This window comes from Triturus cristatus, chromosome 8 (genome assembly GCF_964204655.1).
Source record: "Triturus cristatus chromosome 8, aTriCri1.1, whole genome shotgun sequence".
In the NCBI taxonomy this organism is placed as follows: Eukaryota; Metazoa; Chordata; class Amphibia; order Caudata; family Salamandridae; genus Triturus; species Triturus cristatus.
Window position 1 is genome coordinate 1474168173 of NC_140591.1, and position 27578 is coordinate 1474195750.

The following is a 27578-nucleotide window of genomic DNA, read 5'->3' on the forward strand; positions in this document are numbered from 1 at the left end:
TTGCTTTAACATATTCTATTCTATACAAACAAAACTCTGGACTCTTGGGAAAACACATAAGGACGCTGCCATTCAGACTCCTCAGACCGGTCACCATCCCCTGCCAATTAACTTATCAAGTGCCTGGACTCTGTGGGCTCCCCTGAGACCAAAGTTCTTGCATCAATCAATCACTTGAGGTGTACTGGCCAAGCTGGCATACGTGAACACTCTAATAACACAAAAACGGGAGAGGAGGGTCGAAGGGAAAAAGTTTATAGACCTGCAAGGAAGATATCCCCTATCCAAATATATTAGTAACGGGTCTGTGCAAATGCGCAAGATACTAGAAGATAGCGGCTAAATGTCTCACAACAAAAAATACACTGGGGAGAGATCCCTTTAAGGACGAATATCCTCACCCACCATAGGTGGCATGCTTCATCATATGGGTTTCTCCTCCCAGTGGAAAACCTAGTCCCACTGAGGGCTACAACCTCCTCGCTGTGAGGAAGGAGCTCAGGGATGTTTTACGGTGTTTCTACACTCTCAAGGATGCTAAAATCCCATCAATGGATAATAGTATGGTGAGGACGCAGCACAAGTCAAATGTGCATTAAAAAGTGGTGAAATTAAAACTACCTAGTGGGGGCAAAAAATACTTTATTTGCTTGCTCACACTGGTAGGGTTAAAACCAGTGCAGCGAGCAGTATGGATTTGAACTGCTCAGTATCATAAAAAGGTCGACATGTTTCTGCCTAAGTGATCACAACAGGTATCTAGACTTTCATCAGGACCGGAAGGTTTAAAGCTGCTGCTGTGTGAAAGTGAAAAAATAGAGAAAAGAGATAGGGATACTAAACCAGTAATCCTATGTATCCTTCTCAGATTCTACTGGATGTACCTGTATGAGTGAGACAAAACAAAACTAATGCCACAAGTCAAACACTCAGTAAGCTGTGATCTAAAAGAAATTGTGCTACTGGGGAAGGAAAAGCATTCTATCTCCTCAAACCCAATTGGGTATTCATATCTATTTCAATAGATCCACTTACCCAATGTGTTGGATAAGCGGCCACACCTCAACCTGGCAACAGCTCAGGGAAAGGGGCCCCGCTCTACAACAAAGAAAAGGGGTACACATATAATACATAATGTGTCAAGCATTGAAAAGTTAAATGTTGACACTAAAACAGACAAAGTCTGTTGATCACAAATGTACACAGTCTAAATAAAGGAAGACAGAAGACCCATAGCCACTCTGTTTTGAAAAAACTTTATTGCACAGTCCCGCTGAGTGCAACGTTTTTTTTGTTATAAATGATACGTAGATCGACTGCGTTGTATTGTGGTGACATGTATATACCACATTATTAGTAGAATGCAAATTAAGACAGGGCTTTATTGGACACACCAACTGAGTATAGCACTACTCTGTCGTAGCAGAAAGCGTAATGAACCGCCATGTGTTGGTTTAACCAGCTCATAACTCATCATTGATAGACTACCTACTCAAGAACGTGCAGAATGCCACCATTAGCGGGGCAAAAGAGCCTATCCTGTGAAAATCTCGCCATGCCAACCAAGTATTCACAACACAGCGGCAGCATGCGATAGTCACCAGATAACGAGCAAATGTCAGTGTAAAAATCAACGCCACGCCGCAAAAATGAGAAATGGCAAACGCAATAAATCATGCGATGAGGCCAATCGCGGTACAAAAATCAGCAAAAAGCAGACACAGGCCTGCAAATCCCATGCGTCTGGTGGGAAAATGCACTATAAAAGAAAGAAAGAAAAAAACAAAACCAATTCAAACTGCGTAGCACCATGGATGCATCCGGACCGAGTGCAGAGGACAAGCCGAACCCAACAAGCCCCACGGAGGGCCAGCCAGGAACCCCGTGTTCGGGGAAGGGCAAGGAGAAGAGGAAGAGGAAGACTGGGTTCAGTCCGCAGGATGACCAGATCATCGTCACAGAGGTGACAGAACACCATCAACAACTGTTCGGCACCTCCACTGCGGCACTGGCAACGCAAATGGAAATATGGCAGGCCATCGTCACCAACGTCAATGCAGTCGGAATGTCGAGGAGGTCAATGGAGGAGGTCAAGAGGCGCTGGCATGAAGTGCACAGCCAAACCAAACAGAAACTCTCCGCCAACAGGAAGGCAGCAATGGCGACAGGAGGTGGGAGCCCTACAACACAGGAGCTGGATGAGCTGGAGAAAATGGTGGCCACAGTCAGCAGTGTGGAGACGGTGGCAGGATTTTGGGCCATGGACACAGTTCGATAAGACCTGACCCAACAGCAACAGGGTGAGTAACGACCAGGGACTGGGGGGATGGGGGAGATGGGCACAATGGCCCACATGCACAATTATGTGTAGCACACTGCACAACCAAAATGATCATGGAACATGTCCCTGATAGCCTTGGCACACTGCAGCACACATAGAAACACCAAGTAGGCCCCCGTCCACAATGTGCACAAAGGGGCCCCCCTTCCTATCACCAATATCACAAAAGACCCATGCACATGTGCTGAATCCAGCAAAGCAGCGGCTATTTGACCCACACTGACTATGCAAGTGACACTGCATGCCCGATAGCATGGCAGCAGCCAAAATACATGACATGGCCCACGATTCGACATGGAGGTGGCCCAGTGCAGATCACATCCGCAAAGGAGCAGGTCACACTCTGACATATCCACGTGCACCCACAACACATTCCGTACAATACATGCAGCAGACGAACAATGCACCAGGCCACAAAATCTGTCCGAGAGCACATATGACCCAAGTCAAAAACAAATCAGCCCCCCACAATGCAGCACACACACATAGCAATCACAGAACATCAGCAATGATGGAAATGTGGCACAAAGTGCAACACCAACGCCATAGGACAGGGCTCACAACAGGTTCCGCACGTGCGTAGTAACCGTCCACTCACATCTGGCATTGCCTGACACTGTGTGATGACAATGTACGGGTACTATCACACATCTATCATGTAGTCAAAAAACACACTGACTGCAATCAAATAGCCAGCTCCACCAAAACAGTCACAATGTACATTGGCATGCAGTCTAAATGTAAAAATCTGCAAATCTTCAACCTACATGTGTAACTCTGTTAACCTGCATCTCCCCTTTACATTGCAGAGGGACAGACAACACCTCCTGAAGAGAACATCACACTTCCCATCATTGATGATGAAGAGGACAACCTGCACATATGTCAAGACACCCTCCAACGGATAATGGACAGCTTCCGCACCCCATCCCCAGGAGCACATCAGGCCAGCTGCCCCGAGGTGACCCCACCACCTGCAAAGACCACACAGCAGGCAACACACACCACCACGGCTGTCTCCCAGGACTCCGCCGACCAATACATAGAGTTCCAACAGCGTGTGTGGGCTTGCCAGATGGAGTTGGCTGAACAGCTGCGGGTGGGTTTTGAGCTCGTGGCAGCCAAACTCGATGCCATACTTGGGTGTCTGAGTCCCATTAGGGACCACGTACAGTCCCTATCGGACAGCCCCTGTACGCACCATGCTCCACCACAGTCCTTGGATGACCTGGTTGGGGCCATTAATCGAATACAAGTACTGTCTGGTCAGACAGGCACCAGCGATGCCAACACAGAGTTGGCACAGATGCGGAGGTCAATGGAGACCATGGAGCAGATGCTGGCTGGAAGCATGGCTGCCACGGCTGGACACCAGTGAGTAGTAGCTGGGAACTTCAATGCCCTGCAGTTCATCATCTTGCCATTGCTGCCACTGAGCCTGTCCCAGATGACTGAAGCAGGAACATCGACACACACATCTCCGACCCCTGACAAGTCCGTGGCACACAATGATGCTGCCCCATCACCTTCGCAGTCTGATGTGTCAGTGGCACACAGTGATGCAGCCATTACGCCGCCACACACACCGGACACGGAACCTGTATTAGGGGAGGAAGATGGGGATGGTACTTACTGTGTGAGGAAGGAAGCAGTAGCATCCATCACCGTCAAATGGCCTGTCCCTGCCTGGTTGTGCCCTATGCATCATGCCCTGGGACAATACCTCCCACTGACCCCCGGAACACTCTGCGACATTCACCCGGACCCCGACACGGACTTCCATATCTTCACTGCTGGACAACTACACAGCAATCATGCTGCCGACTGCACTCCCCCTCTTCCTAATCACTACTCAATCCCCAAAGGACTCTGGTTGCCTATCACTGGGCTTCCAGGCACTGTGGGCCTGGATGGCCATGTACAGCTCCAGCTCCGTCAATCACCGGAATGTGAATAAAACATTCTACATCACACAGATGTGTCATGACTATGTTCACTCACGTATGGAAGTATGGCTGAATGTAGGGACAACGATTGCACATGAAGGTACACCATGGTAACTAACATCTATGCACATGTGCATCCCTGAGACACTTGGCCAATTGGATGACTGTGAAGGTGAGTACTAGCTGTGTCCCCCTTGCACATCAACAACAATCTCACAACCCCCCAATGTAGGCACACGTCCATGTATTGAATAGGGCTGTGTGTAGTAATGACCGAATCGTCAGCTGGCTCACAGAGGTGGAGCTTGCAAAAGGGAGCCACCCCCATTGCACATGTGTCAGTCAGTTCCTCTCTGCGTATCCATCCATCCATCCGTATTTGTAAAGCGCAAACTACTCATCCTTACGGGTCTCAAGGCGCTGGAACCGTCGTGGAAATTAAGTGAACTATTGCCCAGAGTCACAGGGTGCTGTGCTGAGCTGCCTCCGGAGCCGGGGATCGAACGGTGAACCCTGTGCTCCGAAGTCAGCTGCCCTGGCCGCTGCACCACACCTTTCCACGATGCTCATTGTGGCACACGAGTGGACAGTCTAATCAACACACATCACAGTTAGACACTAGTGGAGTAGCATGGACTTTATTGGCATGTGCATGTCAGTACAGATGAGGCAACGGCCACAACAGGCAGAGACATGCTGAAGACACTTACACGCTACATGGGAACATGTCGAGGTTCAGAAAATGGTGATTCAAAAATGGACAACAACGGTCTCAGCCCACGGATGGCAATGGTCTCAGCCCACCTTGCCTTGCGGGACGAGTCACGTGTTGTTTGGCGTCTGCCCATTACCCCCTGTGAGGGGGCACGACTCACTGCCCATGTGATCTGCATAGTGCTCTGCCACCGGAGTGCGCGGATTGTCTGCTCTGCTGACAGTGATCAGGTGAAAGGGTCTGGCAGGTTCACATGTCGTGCTACAGTGCCATGTGTGTACTCTCCCCCCAGCAGTGTGTCGGAATTGGTAACGTTGCCAGACGACGCTTTGTTGCTCCGACCATGGACCTGCATCACCTTGCCCAGAGGTGTGTACACACGCGTAGTTCCACGCACATGCATCCAGAGTCCTGACGAAGGCAGACATGTCCTCTGTTGTGGTGGGATATGTGAGCATTCCCCATGATGCAACAAATTGTTGGGACCTGTGCTGTGGGTGACAATCCGATGCGGCTGCAGGAACGTAGTTACTCATCCATGAATGCCCGTGCAGCTTCATGTGCAATGTGTTCCAATAGAACGTCGTTGTCGTGTTCAAGGAACACCAGGGTGAGTCAATCCATTAACTGGTCCGGGCAGGTGTGCTCAGCCCAAGCCGTTTCACCGATCCGCAACACAGCCCAATAGTGGAGCGCTTCGATGTGGTCACTGCACACGAGGAATTGTGCAATCTCCCATGCGCAACTGCCAATACATACGCAGTATGTCAAGGCATCCCATGCACGGCTGTCTCGGTTACACTCCTGTTTGTGATCCAACAGGGGGCGCAGACACAAGTCATAATCCAATTCATTGACGGTTGTGTTGGATAGGCAGACATCCATGGGACACTCGAAAGTGCATGTTCGGCAGTGGAACCAGGGCTGGATGCAGGTGACGTAGGCCAGGCGGAAGCTCAGCCGGTAAGTGATCCGCAGCACTGCAAGTGGCAGTGCGCCCAGTAATTGCAGCATACGTGCACGGTACTGTTCCACGTGATGGGGGTTGTGCAAGTGCCCGGGATGGCCTGCCATTGCATTGGTGCATCTCGTGGAACCGGCACTCTTCTGTACTGCGGCAGTTGTGTGGAGGATATGCCACAGCTCTTAGCAATGATCTGCATGTGTGTGCAATGTTGGGGAGAATGGGTTGCTGTTTCCCTGAGTGTCAAGGGCATCCCATGCGATGGTACGTCAGGCAGGGGCATCTGTGTGTGGGGTGTGGATAAGTCGGATAGTTCATTGGCGCAATGCGTGGTGTGGGAGTCGTCTCCATCTGCCAAGGCATCTCTCTGAGGGTGTTCCAGCCTCGTTCTGGACCAAGGTCGGAGGTGCAGGTGTCCTCCCGCCTTCTGCATTGGAACAATGGAGCTTTCATCCCTGATGTTTGTCTGACTGCTACTTGCGTTTTCGGAATGTGATGTGGCTTTGGTGCTGGGATTGGGACAAGGCCTTGGGCTCATGGTGTACGGATGGCGATACACACACACACACATGTTGGCATGTGGAGCCAGGTGCCCGAGAGGCCTTGCGCTGCTTCTGCAATCTCACTCCATCTCTCTCTCTCCCTCTCTTTCCTTTGTTGGGCACATGACACACCTTCTTCTCTTGGATTTTGTCTTCCAGGCTGTGTCCTACAGATTGTCCAGTGAGGAACCGCTAGGACTCATCCGAATGGTTGTTTTGGCTTTTGTTTGAATGTTATTTTGTGTTGGTGATTGGATTGCTGTATGACTGATTCTCCATTTTCTGGCCACACATGTATGTTGATTTTCCTGCTTGTGCGACATCAGGCAAAATATTTGTTTGGGGATTCATGGTGTTGGTGTGCAGTTTCTTTGTCCTGGGTTGGAGGGGCCTGGGGGGGGGGGGGGTGTTGCGGGCCTGGGGGTGGTGTCGGTGGGTGTTGTGGCCCTCTTGGGTGTCCATGCTGCAGGTTCAGTTGCTCGGGTGCATCTGTTGTTCTTCATGTGTGGCTATGGGCTGTGCTCCCTTGTCTGGTGCAAGTTGCAGTGCGACTTTGCACCAGGTCTGAGCAGGTGTTAATTTTCTGGTGCTAGCGCGCCTTATCGCCTGTTTTGTGTTCCTATCGCAGATCTGGCTGGTCATTGAGAATGTTGCGGAGTGATGTTGTCGCTGCTTTTTGCTGGGGAACGCCTACTCTGCATCTCATTAACGATAGTTGCCGGGGTCATCTGTGGCGATGTTTGTTGTGGATGCTCACGCGGGAAAAGTGGTGCTATCGGCTGTTTGCACCGGCTTGTGAATGGGGAGGTACATTTTTCACGACTTTGGCTGTGCTAAAGTGCTGTTAAATCGCAGATAGATCCTTGTGAATATCCCCCAGAGTGTCTTAGGGACTGATTTGTATTTAGGCGGACGGACCACCGTTCCGCCTTGAAGACAGAGTAAAATACTCCATCCCCATTAATTAAAATAAGTCCACCTAATTTATAAGTGTCCTGCAAACAGGCAGCCATTTATAAAAGCATTGGCAGGAACCGCTGCACAGCGCTTTCTGTCAATGCGCCGTATGCTGTGCTGCGGGCTGTGTCATGTGGACCCAGCCCTGTAGCACAAAGTTTTTGCTTTGATTTTACAAAAAGAAAATTCTGAAATGGGATTTTCTTTTTGTAAAGTAAAACATAATGCTCCATACCCTCGCCATGGGTGTCTTCTCCCACGGTGGGGGAAGCATTATTACAATATTACTGTTCCTTACCTCCAGGTTTTTCTTGGAGGTAAGAAAAAGTAAACAATTACTACACGTCCACCCATCTAAATTGGACGGGAGACAGTGTCGGATTGGTAATGCGGGCACTCAGGCAATTCCCCGAGGGGCTGGTGTCCAGTTCCAGCTGTAGGCTGCTTTTTTGCACAGCCTGGGGGGCCGATTTGGGTGGTTTCTGCGTTGTTCGGATGCGCCAGTGGCCCAGTGGGTGCCTGAGTGGCTGTCTGGAGGCAGATGTGCATCCATTACCTCCCTTTTGTCAATGGTCAGATGTGTCACTCCCTTTCTCTCGCTTGGCCGGCCAATTAATGTGTGCATACCCAGCGGGGGCAGGGGGTCTGTGAAGAAGAAGTGGCCTCACTTGTTTTCAGGTGTGTTTCACCAGTGCAACCTAATCCGTGCATCGCTGCCACCCCCCTTTTTTAATAAAATTTCGCCAAAGCTGTGTATTGCGGAAGGGTAATATGCAAATGTGGGCCACTTTTTAGGTCGAGGACTACCGGTCTGCCGAAAGGCAGAACCGGAAGTCGGAGATTTAATGACTTGGAGAAGAGGGGCTTGAACCAGCCCCTCTTCTCCCCTGTTCTCCATTGGCTGGCCTCGTAAATGCTGGCCAGCCACTGGAGAAGAGGTCAGTCACTCTGATTAGGCCCCGTCCTTTTCGGATCGGGGGCGTGTTTTTTGCGAGAAGTCTCAAGGAGGAGACAACAGCAAAACACGCCCCCGAATCCGAAAAGGACGCTGCGTTTCTCCGAGGCATGTCTGGTCTGCCTCGGAGAAAGGCGGTGGTGTTGCGCAGCCCTCCAGGGCCAGGTGTTGAGAGGCTGCAGTCGGCAGAGGTGTGCCACTGATCCTTGCCCCCCAGGGTTTGCGGGTCGAGCTAGACGAGAAACACGAGGAGAATAGTCCGCCTCATAGGTGGTGGCAAGTGAGCACAGTTGACATGCGGATGTGACTTCGTGGTCCGTTGGCAGCACAGAGCTTGGCAGTGACAAAATTCACACCCCTGCGGTGGGCTCAAATGACATTCTCCATTGTCTCTTGAATGACAGGAACACAGACGACTTCACACTATAGCAGGGTGGGGCAATCGCATTGTAATTGTATTTTTATAGTGCTTCCTACCCCTGACGAGGTGTCGAAGCGCTTAATTCTGTGCCTACCCGTGTATACTGTGCTCTATATGTTTATATACACCGCGCAATCTTTACATGTCCGCATGAGTAAAATATTGTTTTCGTCTTATCCGTATTTGGGATGAGCCATCATTTATTTGATCCAAGTTCCGGACCGACCTTCTCAGCTATATGAGTGTGTACTTCTCTTCGGTTGGTACATGGTGCGAAGCAACACGCCTCTTGTGTTTTCTTCTCTGGAAGAAGTGGGTTGTGCATGACTTCGACCCGTGTATAAGTCAAACACTCCGCCGGAAGATATTTCCTTCTTTTGTAGTGTAACATTTACATTTCAACGGCAGTTGAGTCTGGTTGCTAGTTTTTAGACTCGTCTTGTGGTGTACACACACTTTAAAGCGTTAAAGCCAACCGGGAAACAAAATCATACGAATTCTGCTGTTATAAAGAGTAACTTCTGGCAATGTAAAGTGAGTTATCGGACAGAAATAATCTTGGAAAAAACATTGCTTCCAGTGAAAGACCTTTCCCACGTGTCGTGTCACTTGATCGTTTACGGGCACTGCGGCAGCAGGTCCCATCCAGCGCGTATGTTCAGATGAATGAGTCCCGGAGAACGGTGGAGGCGCGTACACACGGGCCGGAGGGCGGTATGCTCGTCTCTTTGCAGGGTTGGGGTGGGTTGGGGTGAGGGACTGGAGGAGTTGGACGTTAGGGTAGCTTCTGATATTATCCTAGTTAATGATTTGGCAGCTGTAGACACAACGCAGGGAGACGAATTCTTCTAAAGGAGCACGCCACTGCCGAAAGAGCACACTGCCATGCCTCGATGCCAGACGAGACCCTTTAAGTAGTCTGGAGGTACAGGGAAGGTGGGTATGGGTTGGGGTGCAGGCAGTTTTGCCCCCCCCCCCTCTCCACTTCCCCCGGGTTGAGGGCATCGGAGTTACTTGACTTACATAGAAGTTGAAAACAGTATTCTTCTAGAATTAAGGTGCAAGTGCAAAAATGGTAACACTTTTGAACCCTTTTTGCGGCTTACTATGGAATCATGCAGATATTTGGCTTCAAAATGTGTGGCCTTGCATAAAGTTTTGTTGCAAGGGAAACGAGCTACGGTTCGATTTTGGACTACTCGTGGAGCAGAGTAGACTGTCTTTGCATTAACCTTACCTCTTCTTTCAGATTAAAAAGGTAAGGTGCTCACACGCCCATACTGTCTCTAAAGCACTTGTTTTCTCTCCTTTTCTTCCCCTGGCACAGTTGCCGCTCCTCATTTTACCATGCTAACAAACTTAGTACATTTTCAGTGGCGTTGGCGCGTGCCACGTGTTCCCTTACGTCTCGGCATATTTTATACCTCGCTGCCTGCTAGACTTCTAGACTCCCCTGCATGGCATCACGTTTATTAAAAAAGGACTCATGGGTAGCGTTCGTCCCTGTGACCAATTCGTGACACGACCAGTGGTTGGTGGCAGTTGGTCCGTGGAGTTGTGAGGTAGAAGTTTTTCTGCGTCCTCCCAAGAGCCTGCTGCCTATCTCTGTTTGAATCTGCGTAGTATTGGCCACGTCATTTCCCACCGAGTGCACGCGGCATGTGGTAGATAGTACTTGAGTACGTGAGGGATGGGGCTTCCCAATCTGGGAGACCCCAGTTTATGTGCTGCTCTCAGGTTGTAAACCTTACAATGTAAGGTGATTAACAAGTTCAGTGGTAGGAATATTTTGCTCCTCGTTCCTAGCATGACATGCCCCGGTGACGCATTAACAGGCCTCCTGACAGTGGCCTCTGTAGCCACCCATTTTGTCACTTCTGTTTGAGGAGTGTTTTCAACACTCAAAGAATGGTTCCCATAGGCATCCCTTCGCCCTCCTCACCACCATTATTCATTCTGGATTTGTCTTTTTTTGTGTACAGCCATCTACTTTCTTGCTCCTTTTAAAACCACGCCTCTCATGCTCATGTGAAATCTTAACAGATAAGGGACGGGTTTTAAAACCACGCCTCTCATGCTCATGTGAAATCTTAACAGATAAGGGACGGTCTGCAAGAGCATACTAAACGTGAGCCCACTCATATTCTAAGCTTCAGAACAGTGGTCAAGACATCCTTGCTTAGCTCCCAAATCCAAGCTTATTCTAATTCATCAGTCTGTGAGTTTCTATTTTCCCATAATCCTGTTAGCGTGTACCCACATGCGTCTTTAGCCACACTTCTATGCTGCACCTGGGGTGTTCTAGGGAGTGTCTGGATGTGTGGCGCTAGCATATCACTAGCATTATTTAATGGAGGGAAGAGTTATTACACCCCTTTGCCCTCCCTATCAGTTTGCATGGCCTTAATACTGGCTACATCTTTTAACAATACTTTAAATAGCATGCCTGGGATGCTAACCAGGCTCCCACAGACAAGTGCACTCACACTTTGCAGCACCCAGTACTGTTTGTATCATTCAACAATCGAAGGTATAATGATGACCTATTCCGTGGCACTGGAATTAAGCGGCAGTGGAGGGCTAAATTATGCGGCAGTGTTGAGTAAATTATGCGGCAAGAAAAGGCAAATTATGCTGCACATATTTTGATAGTATGACTTTATTATTTTGTCAGTTTTAACTTGTTAACATTGTTTGGGCCAGCTAAACAAATATAGCAATAAGCAACAGAAAGGTGACCAGTCCAACTTTGCAAAGCGCCTTCCACTGTGCAGCAATACGTGTTGCTGCGTTTATAGTAACTTTTGATCAATTTGAGCTAGAAACAATAATTTGGGTGTTAAAATCTGCAGAATATGCAACAGGTAATCGATTATGTGGCAAATGTGGCAAATCTATAATTATGCACAAATCACTGCAATTGCATAATTTCAGTTGTCCTGCTTATGCCTCAGCTTCTAGACAGTGCATTATCAAACTTTTCTAGCTGCCATTAGTGAGGCTAGCCCCACAAGCAGAACTCGTGTCGTGAGCGAATAATGTTTTCTTCTTCCCTAACTCTCTTGCTGTCATCTTGAAACAAGCATTTACAATGCAATGGTCTCGGCATTGTTAAAGTTAGAGCTATTGGCATTGCTCATGACATTATTTTTGTTTTTGTTTTTAAAACATCTCTCTCTCTCTCTCTCACGAAAATAAGACTTATTTTTGTGAGAGAGAGAGACGTTTTAAAAACAAAAACAAAAATAATGTCACGAGCAATGCCAATATCTCTAACTTTAACAATGCCGAGACCATTGCATTGTAAATGCTTGTTTTTTAGTGTGTCAGGGCCGAATTGGAATCCCAATCCAACCCTGATGGGAGGGCATGTACCATTCCACCGGCGGCCCTTACTCCCGAGGGTTGTCGGAGACGTTTGGTGATGGCAGAGACAGAGTACTATTCGTGGTGGCCAAACAAAAGGTCTGCCGAATTTAAATTGGCCATGGCGGACCTTCTTGTAGGAAGTGTGTATACTCTGCTGGAGTTTCGTTGGACTATACATACCACCAACATCTAAATCACCCCCTTGGTCGCCGGCATTTTTTGTTTCAGTCCCAGATAAACATGAAAGCGGTGTTATCGAATTCGGAAATGGCTGTTCCCATCAGTCTTTGCGCGGCATGTTATGCTCTTTGCTCTGTGACATAATCTGCAGCTACACTCTGGGATAGCTTTTGAAGAAGAAATGTGGACTTATTTTAATTAATTTTATCTTATGATTTTGGGGGAAAAATCCTAGCACGTCATGATGAACTTTTTACATAAACAACTAAAAGTATACAAGTTAGACACAGTATCTGACAGAGGGACCCTGCCACTCGCACGTGTCCTCCTGAAAAGATACAGAAGTACAAGGCAGTATTTTCTTTGGCTGCACAACAAGGGTAGGAGAGACTGGGTCCGACAGAACAGAGATGTAAGGGGGTCTCTCACTGATGAGCACATTCTGTGTGTCTGAAAGAAGTGCCCGGTCTGTTACACATCAACAGAAGCCCTTCCAAACTAGGACACAAGAGGAACTTGGACATGGAGACCAATGGGTCATTAATGGCGATGGAATACAGAGTAGAGTGGGTATATATGAAAAGGATTTGGCTTTATTTTTGTTATGAGAATGGTGACGTCAAAACTCCTCTGTAATATGAAAGTGACATCATAATTGGTCTTTATAGATTCGAAATAATAACGTTTATATATGTGGCCATTCATCCTATAAGCACACATCTCCTGAACGGCGCGCACTGAAGTTCAGTAGACGCTGAGCAGTTGCAGGGCACTGTAACATTGGGGCACAGTTTGGGCCAATCGCACTCAGCCATGCATCCATCCACCATTCAATGCACCACAGCCTTTCAACCATCTATTCATCCTTGTATACAACCACACAGCCATGAATCCATCCATGTGTCCCACCCACACCCTCCTGTTTTCCGCATGTTTGTGCAAGTGTTGAACATGAATGCATGTGTGACTGTATGTGTGTTGCGTGCGTGTATATGCATGCATGCACGTCAGGATAATGTCAGTGTGCATGGGGTGCTGTGTTTTCTGCTTGTGTATTCTAAGATATCACACGACAGCACGCAGCCATTACAAAAAATGATGCACTCGGCGAAAAGTAAATTGATGACAATACATTTTAGTGCAATTACATGCCAACCGGAGCAATTGCTTACAAAAATTCTGTATTAAGACCTGACCAATTGCATATTTTTTTCGGATATAGTTGAGTAAGACCAGAAGTTAACATGCGTTTAGAGAGCTGATATAAACATTACTCTTTGTTAGTACCAGTAACATTAGAGCACAAAAGCGCTGCGCAAGTACCAGCCAGCAGCATCTCTAGTAATAAACAGGAGTGAGAAGGGAAATCATGGAGTAGAGCCTCATCTACGAGGGCGATAAATGGTGGACACTTTATGACCTAATATATCCCTTCAAAAATGAAAAAAATACTAATAGAGCTCTGTCTGTGCTGTTGAGGTTGTGCGGCAGAACATCAGCTACAAGTAGATTGAGCTACAAAAATATGGTAGGAAAAACGTTGATGACTAAAGTATTGACAAGGTAAGATTCATCAGATAAAAACCGATTTACTATTCGCAACTACACATCTATGTGCCTTAAAGATACAGATTATGTCACGATGCATATACGTGCAGTTATCCTTTACTTACCTATATACAAATTCTTTGTCAAAATCTTACTCATGGCTATTTTTGCTGCAATGTCTTGTTAGCATGATATGTAAGAACAATATTTAATACCTGATATTATGGTGCTACACTTCTGTGATACATTAATCTGCTCGCTGGCTAATGAACCCAAAATGTACTTCTGCTTTAGGATTCCAACTAGAACCAAGGAGCTCAGATGTGCTTTAAGCATCGGCGGAGCTCCTGTACGGCAGGTGCTGCGGTATAGGAAAGATGCCGGAGGCTGTCTGAAGAAAAGGGGTCATGGCCAGTGCCGTGTGCTCTAGGGAAAGTCTTATTTCATCCCACTGTGATGTTAGGAGAGCGCGAACACCTTGGGATGACCCAAGAGGTGACCCGCAGTGAGTGCAATGAGAGCCACCAATGTGACATAGAGCTCTGGAAGCTGATCCCTCCAAGGGTATGGGGAGATACAGGCAACCAGGGCTACTTATCAGAGTCTATATGAAAGAATTATTGAGAAAAGGATCTTGTTTGATTTGAAAAATCATATCGCAAATCATTTGAAAATGCCCATTTGTGGTGAAGTTGAGGCTGGTTAGAATCATTTGGCCGGAAAAAACCTAATTTATTTTTCTGCCGCTTATATTCCATCATTGTATCATGTTTATTTTTCTATTGCCTACCTCACCCTCATCGCTAAGGTTAGCCCTGACTCGAATTGTAACTTTTTTCCTCATTCTTTAAAACGGACTCTACTCTAATCCTAAACCTCTAAAGCGCATTAACTCTAACGCCATCTCTGAAACTAGCCCACACTGTAACTCTACCCTTATCCTTACCCCTCACCCTGAAACTAAATTTCCCGCTTTTCCTAACACTAATTCGGTATTTCAAATTACTGACCCCACTATAGCTCTACCCTGCTTCTTAACCCTAATCCTAACCTAGTTCTATCCCTCTTCTTAACCCTAATCCTAACCCTGACCATAACTTCACCCTAATCCTGAATATGTTTCCCTCTTTTTTTAATGCACACTCTATCTCTATTAATAACCCTCTAATCTTATACCTGGCCCTAACTTTCACTCTAATCCTGAACCTAGGTTTCCGTCTTTTCGTAGCTCTAACTCTATATCTAACAATAACCTTTATCTTTACCCCTAACCCTGGCTGCTACTTTTACCCTAATCCTGAACCTAATTCTCGCTCTTTTCATAACCCTAACTCGGCTCTCACATTAACCCACACAATAACTCTACACTTATCCTTAACCCTAATCCTAACTCTGGCCCTCATTTTCATCATAATCCTAAACCTAAATCCCCCTCTTTCTCTAACTCTACCTCTATCTCTTACATTAACCCACACTATAACTCTACCCTTACCCTTAACCCCGAATCCTAACCCTGGCCCTAACGTTCACCCTAATCCTGAACCAAAATCTCTCTCTTTTCATGACCCTAACTATCTCTAACAATAACCCTTATCCTTACCCTTAATCCTGGCCTAATTTTCACCCTAATCTTGAACCTAGGTCTCCGTCTTTTTCTAACCCTTCCTGTGCTCTCGGATTAAGCCACACAATAACTCTACCCTTATCATTAACCCTAACTCTGGCCCTCATTTTCATCATAAATCTAAACCTAAATCTTCCTTTTTTCCTAACCCTACCTCTATCTTTTACATTAACCCACACTATAATTCTACCCTTACCCTTATCTGTAATCCTAAACCTGAAACTAATTTTCACCCTAAACCTAAATCCCCCTCTTTTCCTAATTCTAGCTCTAACCCTAAACACCACTGTTAACCATAAAATGTTCCCTAAACCTGACTAGAAGTCTAACCCTAACCTCTTCCTTCCCAATATCCAAACTATTTACCATAGAAGTAACCTTCTCTGCTTGCTTCTATCTTAAGCTTCTTCCTCCTCACAGTATGCTTTCTCTCTCATTGCTTTTTCAAACCAAGTAGGGTCAAACTATATATATTACCACTGTTCAGGATCCAATACAAAGGCTTTGTAGACAACATTTTCACGGTCTGATAGGCAATCCAGTCAGCACAATATATAGATCTTATAGCTAAATGTGACATGCAAGCTCACCGCCTTCAATCAGGGTTGTAGGTGAAATGATATAGAGGCCAAATGAACCCCAAAGAGCACCCAAATCAAGATCATATGAATTCTAGGAACTATAGGAAAGGGAACAGTTACATAGGTAGTACAGAACAAAAAACGAATATGAAACACATAAAAACTTAGTGATGGGGGGGAAATGTGATACAATGGCAAGTAAATAGGAGGGAAGTTAAAATAATGCTCAAGAGTGCACCAGTATCTCATGACCAGGTAGTTGAATGTCTGGCCATAGTATGTGCAGCATCACACAGCCAGATCTTTCTGTGAGGGAGGTGTCATATAAAGGGAGAACAATGAGATAGCATTACTTATGATATTGGGGTGACGGCATTCACGCAGACATTCCAGGAGTACCCTGTGATCATACTAAGGGTATTAGATTGAATGTGAGGGACTACACCTAGAGTGAATAGCGATGTGTATAAGTATATACAAGCGCCTGTTGAAAAATGTCTCAGGGAAGAAAGTCAAGAGTCAAGGAAAGAGAAAAGAGATCTGAAGTATTGGCTGTGAGAAATTGGATGGTTGGTTGAAGGGGGTGTGAGCCCTTTTAAAGCAACGGCTACAATCCTTGTCAGAGTGAGCCACAAAAAAGTCACTAAATTAACCTGTGCTTAACCCTCTGGTAGCTTGGCTGAAAAGCAGTCTGCTTAACTTATAGGCAATGTATAAAGGAATTATGCAGCAGTTAAACTTTATCAAAGTGAAAACACATCAAAAGACAAAAGCCCACATCAATTTAGATTTTGAATGAATTATTTGACACCAAAATGAAAAAAATCCAATCAGTAGAACCGCGGTTATAAATTGTTAAAGTTTTTAGTAAAATCTAGCACCCAAAAAATCAATGCGCCAATGCGGACTTCTAGTCGCTCAAGACCAGAGCAATGTTGAAAGTTATGGCCGCCCGCATTAGAGTGTGGTTTGGTTATTTGATGTGGATTGGGCCTGGACTACGGACATAGAAGAAATTTTGAGAAAAATTGTCTTGAGATGGTAAAGTTCAGTAGGGCAAGGCAGCCGACAGCATCCGAGAAGGCTGAACGAAGTTGCATACGTCATCTCTTTTTTGGAAGTCAAAAATCTCCAATGGGACAAGGCTGTAGATGGCGAGGACTCAACGGAGCCGGATACCCTCCCAAAGATGAGCCGCTGAACAGGGTTTGCTGCTGCAGAGAAGAACGTGGAGGGAGCTACCACAAAGTCAGGACGACTGGCCATGAACCTTGGGGGAATCTGTGAGTAGGTAGGTCCCAGTCTCCTCTTAGTTCTCAGAGAAATTTTGACAGAAATGTTTCTAAGTCCCACGTTTTGGATTTGGGCACTATTAGCACCACTTCCAAGGGTCCAGAACTGTAGGCGTACCACTTGGAGGGTCAGGACTCACTCAAGCTGGGTCCAGGTGTGAGTTTAAGATGATTGGAGCCTTTTTGGTTCCTGAGGCTCTCACCAGGAGGCCAGCCAACTAGCCCTTGGAGTCACTGTGGTGGTCCTGGGTCCAAGCTGAAAAGCAGGTCTCAAGCAGCAGGGCAGTCCTCTCAGGGCACAAGACAGGCTTCAGGCAGCAGCGCAGTCCTCTTGGTGCAGAAGGGCAGTCCTCTGATGTATGCAGAAGGTCAGAGGCAGCAGGACAGTCCTCTGAGAGTCCGCATCAGGTCCAGAAGTGAACTGAAAAGTGGGTCTGAGGGTCCTGTTTTCATACCAGGTGCCAGCTTTGAAGGTGTTGGAATTTCCTGCCTACCTGCCCAGGCTCCACTGAGTCTGGGGTTCACAAAAGGCTAGTGAGACGTTCTTTGTGTGTGTGCTGAGGCAGCTGCTTTGAAGTGTAAGTGGAGCTGTGCACAGCTCTGCCCCATCCAGCCGGGATGGCCTATCCTGCCAATACCCAATCCCCCTATTGTGTGGCTGTCTGGGAGGAATACACAAAGGCCAACTACACCTAGTTATGTAACCCAGGAAACATGCTGCAAGCACCAAGCGATTAGGACAAGAAAAAGCCAACTTTCTAAAAAAAAAAGGCATTTTTGAGAATTGTGACTTAAAATCCCACTGTACCATTGAAGAGGATTTTAAATTGCAATTACTTAGACACCAAACATGATATTTCCACCTGATCTCAAACAAAAGTTATCACTTATCAAATGTAATAAGGAAACCCAATGTTATCCTACGGGAGGGGTAGGTCTTATGGTAGTGAAAAACGAATTTGTGATTTTTTTTTAGCAGTACATATAAAACTTAAAAGTCCAACTTAATAAATGCAATGCACCCTGCCCTATGGGCTGTTTTGGGCCTGGTTAGGGGTGAGTTATATGTTATATGTTATGCTTGGCAAGGAGTCTATTCTGCCAGGTTGAATTGGCAATCTAAAATTGCACCGAGGCTGCAATGATAGGTCTGAGACAGGTTTTAGGGGGCTACCTAAGTGGAGGGCACCAATAGCATTTAATTTACTGGCCCTGGACACATGTTATACCACTTTACTAGGGGCTTATAAGTAAACTAAATATGCCAATCAAGTGTAAGCCAACTTTACCATGTGTTTGGAAGTAAGCACAAGCATTTTAGCACTGGTTAGTAGTGGTAAAGTACACAAAGTCCAAATGCTAGCAAAATGAAATCTGAAAAACAGAAGGGGAGAAAGCAAAATGTTTGGGGACGACCATGCAGAGATGGCCAAGTCCAACATGAGCAGAGTCAGAAAGGGGCAGACTCATAGCAGTGCTGAAGTTTGAAGGGGAATCTCCTGTAGCAATGACTCCTATGGTTCAAATATAAATGATCCAAGGTCACAAACTATGCAACAACAATGGTGGCTGATGCATGTCGACCAATGTGTGGACATTGTGGCCATATAAAATCACACTATGGAGGAACAATAGATCTAATTTCAGTTCCCCCCCCTTTCTGCTGAATGATGGCACAATGGATCTCAAAACCGCAGCTGACAGCATCAAACAAACTTTCTAAAATACCTGTCATTGATGATTGTAAGAGATACAGGGCTGGGAAGAGATTACTGTTTTTTCCCTCTACAATGGATGGATCCTTTAAGGCATTACCTTTCCACCTCCATGCTCCACAAACAGTGCCACATCACATTGTATCTGTCCGTGGGCACCACTCTGATAGCAGTTGACCCCAGATGTCTTCAAACTTCTGCAGCAGTCTTTTCAGTCCAAATCTATAGATTAGTCTGTCATATGAGGAAATCTCCATTATTCCAGCATGGGAAAGACTTGGACCCCGCACTTCCGTAGGATGCAGACCTTGGTAGCAGCCAGCGATGTGTCTACCCATCTCCCGTGGTGGCTATTTACACCTGTTGTGTCAGATATTTGATGAAGTAAAGTGTCTAAGGAAATGATTATCTTGCATATTTCACACTCTAGCCCTACTTGTATCTGCAACTTTAACTTTAATTCTAACCATTACTGAAATTCTCACCCTTTAACACTAACCCTGAACCTAAGTCTTACCCTTAACCTAACCCTAATACTATCTTTTATACTAAGAAAACATTTTACCCCAACATTTTCTCAAACTGTAATTCTCATCCAAGCCCTAACTCTAATTTTCACCCTAAAACCAAAGCTATCTGCCTCCCATGACCTTATATATTTACCCTAAAAATCCTAGGCCTTTTTGAAAAGTGATCTACTTTCTCACTGCTTGCTTCCTCTCTAATCACTATTTCCAACTGTTTGGCTTGAAGGACATATAATTTGAGCCAAATAATTCAAACAAGTCACTGATCACCATGAGTTACAGTAACCGCAACCACCTCACCGGAACAGAGGGAGGGCCAAACCTTGCTTGCTGTCCAGCTGTAGAGATTGGGCAGAAGGTTTGTGGGAGAAACTGGACTCAGAAAGTGGTAAGAAAGAGACAAATGCAGGGAAGGGGTAAAGAACGGAGCAGCAGAAAGATAGCGCAAGGGTCAGGCCAGAAGAAGGAGTTCAAGAACTTGAGCCTGGCTATGGAGCAGAAAGTGAGGAAAAGCAAACGACAGATTGGAAGAGAGAAGTAGAGATCTAAAGAGCAGTGGTTATGGACAGACGCAGGGGCACACGGAGTGGATGATGAAACAGAAAGCAAGGAGCAATAAGTGGTTCGGAGATGCAAGAAATCAGGAGGAAGAGGGAAAGGACAAAGCTTTACTTCTCCTATCACATAAGGCACATATTGTGTCTCTGGCTGCCATTGAAATTGGAGTTGTGGCTTCAGTTACCTTTCCAAAATTCCCACTACTTTGGTTCTGGCTGGATTCACATATGAGATAATCCATCTGTCATGCTAAGAGCAATAGACAAAACAATAGAAAAAAATAATGCTTAGTACATGAGAAAAGACTAGGGGTTGGTGAAATATTCCCCTTCACCTGTGGAACTTGCAGAATTTCAGCCACTGTGCGTTACTCGACCAATCGCCACGTGGTGGAATTCTTCTCCCACGAGGCTCCAGAATATGCGAGCTGGTGTGCGCGAGCAAGATTTGGCATCCTCGGTGCAATTTTCTTATGAGGTCAGTCACTGGCGTTCACGAGCGAAAATCTGCCTGAGCGGCAGCAAAGAGGCAGCGCCCTCTGGCACATCGCGTGGTGCTGCTCACACTGATTGTGCAGCGTGGAAACAAGCTCAAAGGTGCTAAAAATCAGCACGAGCAGTGCGAAGTGGCGATTTCAGCCCATTACTGGAATTTCGTGGAGTCTCGCAGTGTTTTCATGTAACTCCGCGGAATTCCGCAGAGTGAAACTCTGTGAGTTCCGCCCACTCCTGACCTGTTGGGCAACAGAGCTCATAGGAGTGTGACAGATTTTGACAGGCGAACAGCAAGTCAGTTTGGGGTGAGGCTGCTTATTAAATCCTATTTTGTCCCCCGCAGCAAAAACATGTTTTTGTAAGTAAAAAAGCTTTTTCTCTAAACTTCAGTGAAACATGGGAATATTTCTTTTACCACTCCCACTTTGACATACACTTACTCCCTCGTTTGCAGGAGTACGTTTCCCTCTGTTTACAGAGTGTTATATGACAGACAAAAGAATTGCAAATACCCACAAGTTATGATTTTGTGGATGTTTAAACGATATTTCCCTTACATTAATAAGAAAAAACTCTATTAAACAGGTAATTTAAGAAGAACGAGCTGAAGAGGAGGTTGGCTCCATCCTGATGGTGATGTCACAAATTTTACATCTACATGGTACTTGCACTGCAATGCCTTGAAAAGTTCTGACTAGTGAAAGCTGATGCACCTTTCCAGAGTTTCCGGGCAAATATCTAATCTATATCCCAGGCTTAAGGGCACCTCAGGATTGCAATGCTCTAGTAGAAATTTCCATTGCCAGAAACCCACAGCAATGTTACACTCCCTGCAGCATAGTTCGAATGCCATAAGTTCACAAGAATCCAACAATAAGACTTTTTCCTTCTTTTGGCTTGGATGTTTTTTCACTTGAACTCGTGAAGTAACTTCAAAACTCCATCACTGAGCGTGTTGGCTCCAGTCAACTCTTGTTTTGCTGCATGTTTATGTTTATGTTTCTGTTTAATCAATTTATAGAGCGCGCAAATACCCGTGGGTGTTGATTTGTCGTTTCCCTTTTATCTGTGGTGCTTATTTTAAAGGCAGAAAGTTAAGTTTGCTAGTCATGTGACAGAGCGAATATGGCTAATGTGTATATTTGTAATGGCTACTAGAACACTGAAACACTGGGAGGTCTGTTGAAGACAATGGAATAGCTCTGGGGCAATAAAGGAGGGTATCGTCCATCTAGTTTCTCCATTCTGCCCTCTGTTGGTGGAATGTTTTAATATCATTTTAGCCCTCCTGCCTTTGGCTATATTGATATTATAGCCCTACGGGCATGGGCTATACCAATGCTAAAGGCCCTCTTCCCCAATATAGGTTGTTGTAGTCCTCTCCTGTGGGCTTTAAAGCATTTAGAACATTCCACCCACTGAGGGAAGCATGTTCTAAATGAAAAAAGAAGAAAATGAAAGACAATCATTAGACTGTTGGAGCAGAAGGTCTACACTATAGCCTTAAAGCCCGCCCCAGCAGGCTCTACTGGCCATTAAAGTCCCAATCCAGTATTATAGACCCAAGCCAAAGGCGAAGGCCTTTAACAAGGGAGCGGGCCTTTAATGGCCGGTAGAGCTCGCTAAGGAGGGCTCTAAAACTATTAGAACATTCCGCCCCTAGAGGGCAGAATGTTCTAAATAGTAAAACAAAGGCCTCACGGAGCCCATGGGGATTGAAATCCCCTCGTGCTCCATGAGGCCTTTTATTCACAGCAACAGCTGTGAACAGAGATTGGAATGTTGGCGCTCCAGGCTTCTACCAGTGGTGGCTGGAAAACTCTGAAAGTGGGGAGTCATAAATGCCTGCCTCGAGTTTAACAGAGCGAGGAAAGCAAGCAAACCTAAGCTCCTCTATGAGGGTTAGGGAGGAGAGTGTTCTATCCCCCCTTCAAAACCTACAAAATGCAAAAAAAATGGCGCCAAATGGCACATTGATAGCACAATTTCCACACGAATCGGTTTAAAATCCAAAGATTCTAAAGGGACATTAAGGAAATATTACAATACTTTCATGGTGTGACAGTGAAGCCTACCCTCCTTAGGACTGTTTGCAGTTCACCATCTCTAAGGAAACTTTCTAAAAATGGTGACAGGGCCTTGTGTTTCCAGCACAGCTCTCCAAGTATTAGATTTCTGAAGATTATCCATGTGCCACTATCATCTTTGATCACAACTTACCTTGTTTTGCAGAAAATGTGATCAAATGAGAACATGTGCTTCTCCGTGCTATTAAGTAGAAGCAGAGCTGAGCCAATGTCCCGGCTTGGCTCGGAGAGCCTGTGCACAGCCATGGCATGTAAATCGTGCAAGAAACATCATGTAGCAATATGAGAAAGTCTCTTCAAAGTTCAAGCAAGTGTATTTCTTCAACAAAGGGAAGCGTTCCACCTTAGTATTTTAGATTATCTCAGTACATTGAGGGGCCTTTATTAGGAGTGATCGTGTTTCAGAAATATATTCATGCCCCTTCCTCCCCACTACCGACAATGCCAGTAGTGAACCATTGGCAAGCCTAAATGTGGCGTAAGTTGTTAATACACATGGTGTAACATTGTGTGGTAGAGACGAGGGGGCTTATTTATGAGCCCTTGCGTCACTTTTGCGCCGCCGGTGTGTCACTTTTTGTGATGCACGAGCGGCGTAAAAAATGTGCCTTGTTGCACCATATTTACAAAGTGACACATCTAGATAGATGCGTCACTTTGTAAACCCATGCGTCACATTATACCTGCGCCAGGTATAATGTATGCAGGGGGGCGTTCTGAAGCAAGAAACGGTCATAGAAGTGACGCAGTGAAATCTATAAGATTTCACTGCGCCACTTCTAGGACGTAAATGCGTCAATATCTACGCCTGCCTCATGACAGGCGTAAGACTGACGCAGGCACATTTCACATGGGACTTGCCCATGTGTAATGACCCATTGCTGGAGTTGCGTCACTTTTGTGACACACTCCAGCAATGCGTCATTTTTGCGCCTACAGATACGTCAGAAATACTGACGTCTCTGTAACCCCTCGCGACATGATGCGTCATACTGTAAATATGACGCATCATTGGTGTCGCAAGGAGGGCGCAATGAAAAGTGACGCATCGCTGTTTTCTCGCAGCGATGCGTCACTTTTCATAAATGAGGCCCAAGAGGTTTTTGTACAGTACACATCCAGAACTCATGTATTTGAAGATGCTCTAATACGTGATAATGAAGTAAAAAGGAGGCATGGCGAAATAAAATAATTGCCTGAGATCGCACCATTTGGTCAAGCGGAGAAGCCAGGATTGAGAACAGTGGTTCAGGTTTTACAATGTGCAATTCAGTCACTTGATAAATAGCTTTTTCTCCCACCTATTTTACATCAATGGTTAATGATCCATCTTTAATTTGGGAGATGGGTGAAAGCATGGGTGGGAAGCATAAGCCAGACACTGTTTTCAACCTTAACCCACTTGAACCTAAGCAGCAGTAGGCCAGAGATTACATGCACATCCACATAACACGTTTTCTATTTTATCATTCACATCAGTTATAGGAAGGCTTTTTCGCCTGATAATCCTATAGTGCTCTCAAACCAAGGTTCCCCCTCTGCTTTTAGGAGGAACAATAGACCCGTCGAAGAAACCGAAGGGTATTCAAGCAAGGTCACCACACTAGTTACTGGTTGTTTAATTGGTAATGTTTGGGCCAAGTATATGGCCATCGATATGGGAAGGAGATTACGTGATTCTTGTAAAGACATCGTGTGCTTTTTGATATACAGGTGTATTATTACCTGCTGGATACGGCGATAATTCGGCCGTGAAAAACCGATTACAACTGAGTGAACTGTCCATTCTACAAGAAAGAGACCCATCATAATGGGATATTGACCTGCCTAGCAATAAGACTCAACTAGTGAGAAAAGGAGTGACTGTACTTCTAATCCAACAAACACGGGGAGAAACACTGTTTTTTCAGCAAGGTTAGTCGTTGATTATAACTGTATGAACACTTAGTGTTTTTTATTAATTTGTGCAATATAACTGTACCCCAATAGGATCAAGATGATTTTTTTGGTGGTGACTCTCTACTCCTCAATGCCAAATCTTTCCACCAGGATTGCAACCTTTTTTCATATTTTGACACTAGCCCCTCATGCTAATTGAGTGTCAAGACAAAATGAATTGATACAATATAAATATATGTAAATCGGTCCTTATGGAAGAGAATTTTATTGTTATTATCGCTTTTTTAATCATTAAATGCTGCACAATATGTGTTTTTATGTGGTTTGTAATTTGTATATCTGTATCCATTTGTTTACAGCCTTGAAAAAGTCCGGATGGACGAAACACGTGTCGGCTGTTATGTTTTGTAATGATACTTGGACAATACAAGAAAGAAAAATAAAATAATGAAAATCGATAAACATCTTGGATCTTTTTGTGGACCTTAAATTTTTATCTACTTTGGTCACATAAAACATGTCTTTCACGAATACCTATAATTTGCCTCAACTGATTGGTAACCACTGTTTTCAACCTGTGCCTTCAAAGAGGTTTTTCAATCTGTCTTTAGTCCTACAGTTAACATGACCGTCATAGTTGTTAAGTTCCACTGTAAATTTAGTTAAAGTAAAATTAATCTATAATTATGTTTTCTCTGAAAGGTTTGCTTGCAAATAGCAGAATGACTCTTTACCCGCACATTTGCCTCCAAGAGCAGCCTTGAAGCCCGCCACATCTACCAAAGCGCATCTTACATGTGATCACGTTCGAGAAAGGCATCAGGAAGGGGAGTCGCGTTTTTTATGTTGGATGGAAATGCCTGACATCATCAGAATGACGCTGGGCTGCTCCGCCCGACGCCCATGAATCTCCTGGCATGCTGTGCTGCTTCCCTTCCCTATGTCCCAACTGAGTTTAACACGTCTCCCTGGGTGATTTAGGGATGGCGAAGAGAGTGCCCTGACGTGCGTACATAAGACAGCTTGTTGGTGGAAGCTGCACATTTATACAAAGAACGGAACACTCTTAAGAAAAGTCTGTAATGTTATGCTTTTTGCTTGAGAAGCCCAGGATTATTTTTTTAAACAAAACAAATGATCCTGCTGCTCCTTACGCAAAAAGCGTACCATTACTGTCTTTTCTTAACAGTGTTACGCTCTTTGCTTAAACGTGCAGTTTTAAGAACTCTCAGCTGCTTTCTTCATTAAAGGCGGGGCACAGGCCTTTTGCCCATTATGAACGAGCTGTCACTGGATTCTACCACCATTAGAAGCCTGGAGTACTCCATTGTTTTCAATGGAGCTCTCAACATTCCAATGTTCTATTTGTTATTAAAACAGTAGAATGGTGGGAGCTTTATTGAAGACAATGGAGTGACTCTGGAGTAATAATGTCTATTAGAACATTGGAATGTTGGGAGCTCCATTGAAGACAATGGAGTGTTCCATGCTTTTTACGGCCGGTATTTGTTGGAACATTCTGCCCTCTAGTGGCAGAACGTTCTAATAGCCTTATAGCCTTTCTTAGCTTCGTAGTCCTGCTCACTTGTTAAAGCCTTTAATGCTGGAGCGGGCCTTTAATAGCCGGTACAGCCCACTACAGCAGGCTATAAGGCTATAAAAGCACATTCTCTTTTTATGAGTTAGGTTATCGTACTGACGACACATGTCATGTCTATGCATATTGGTGATACGTATTACTATTTCATCAAAGAGAATGCCACATGCCCCTGCCTACATACACCACATGTAGCTTGGAATTATCAGAGAAACCATACATCAGTAGCGACAATTATACTGGAGGACGGTGGAAGGCTGCATCATGGACTCCTTTTGGATAGGATATTGGTCACTTGCTCTCTTACAAATGAATTTCTCTTTAAAGCACTATCATTTTGTTCTCGTGTAGCAGGAATGCAGACTTATGTTAGCTCTGTATCTGTCATCTTCCCTCCCTTCAGTTAGAAGGGGTTTCATTCATATGTACAGGCTTGTCAGACATTAGTGTGAGGCTTAGGGCCATACCTTTAGTGGGATCCTGGCATAATCTAGTGTTCATGCCACGTGAGCTGTCTCGTGATTAATGAAAATGTCAGGTGTGCTTGCAATTAAAGCTCTATAAATAAATGCTTCTGAAGTAGTGTGGGACCCTTGAATGCACGGGACAGGGGCATAATTCCCCATTGTCCCACCCCAACACCTTGTGATGGGCCTGCATATGCAGAAACTAGATGCACCAGTATTAACAATTGATTAAAAAGCATACTTTGACATCACAAAGGCTTCTTTATTGAACCAAGTTAGTCAAACCTTTGTCCACAAGGGCCTATGCTATGGATGTCCAGTATGTTTATTCATGCTTTCATCTCACATATTTAGGCCATAATTCTTTTTATTGAAAGATAAGAACAGAAATTAGGGCCCAGTTTTATGTAGAATTCACACAACATTGCATGAAAGGGACATAGCAGAACAGCATCATATCTACTAAGATGTGGCGCTGGTCTGCTCTCTCCCTGCACTGATGCACCTTTGGCAGACCTGCGCCCTCGCAGACACCCTTGTGCCATAGTGCAAGGGTTCCTGCATTGTCTGAAGCATAGGTTTCCCACTTTGTATGTGTGCTGTACAATACAGGGCACAACGGAAGTGGGAAAAACTAGGAGGGATGAAAACATTCCTTTGTAGTTAGAGATTGGCGTCAAAAGCCTTGGGTGGTTGAATGCATGGGAATGCCCATGCACCATCCATAAAACGCCCCCTTGATGCAAAGTAAGGCAAGGCAGTGATTGTTCAGCTGTGAATTATTTGGGGTTACAAATCA

At 45.4% G+C, this 27578-nt stretch overlaps 1 long non-coding RNA gene across 2 annotated transcripts in view; it reads left to right on the forward strand.

Annotated features, from left to right (window-relative positions):
* The window catches only part of LOC146805962 (uncharacterized), a 109418-nt gene extending 84715 nt beyond the window's left edge, over nucleotides 1-24703 (forward strand). For both annotated transcript variants that reach the window (XR_014967531.1, XR_014967530.1), the window contains exon 3: nucleotides 24530-24703. This is a non-coding gene — a long non-coding RNA (uncharacterized LOC146805962). The remainder of the gene's footprint in view (nucleotides 1-24529) is intronic.
* Nucleotides 24704-27578: the final 2875 nt, after the last annotated feature.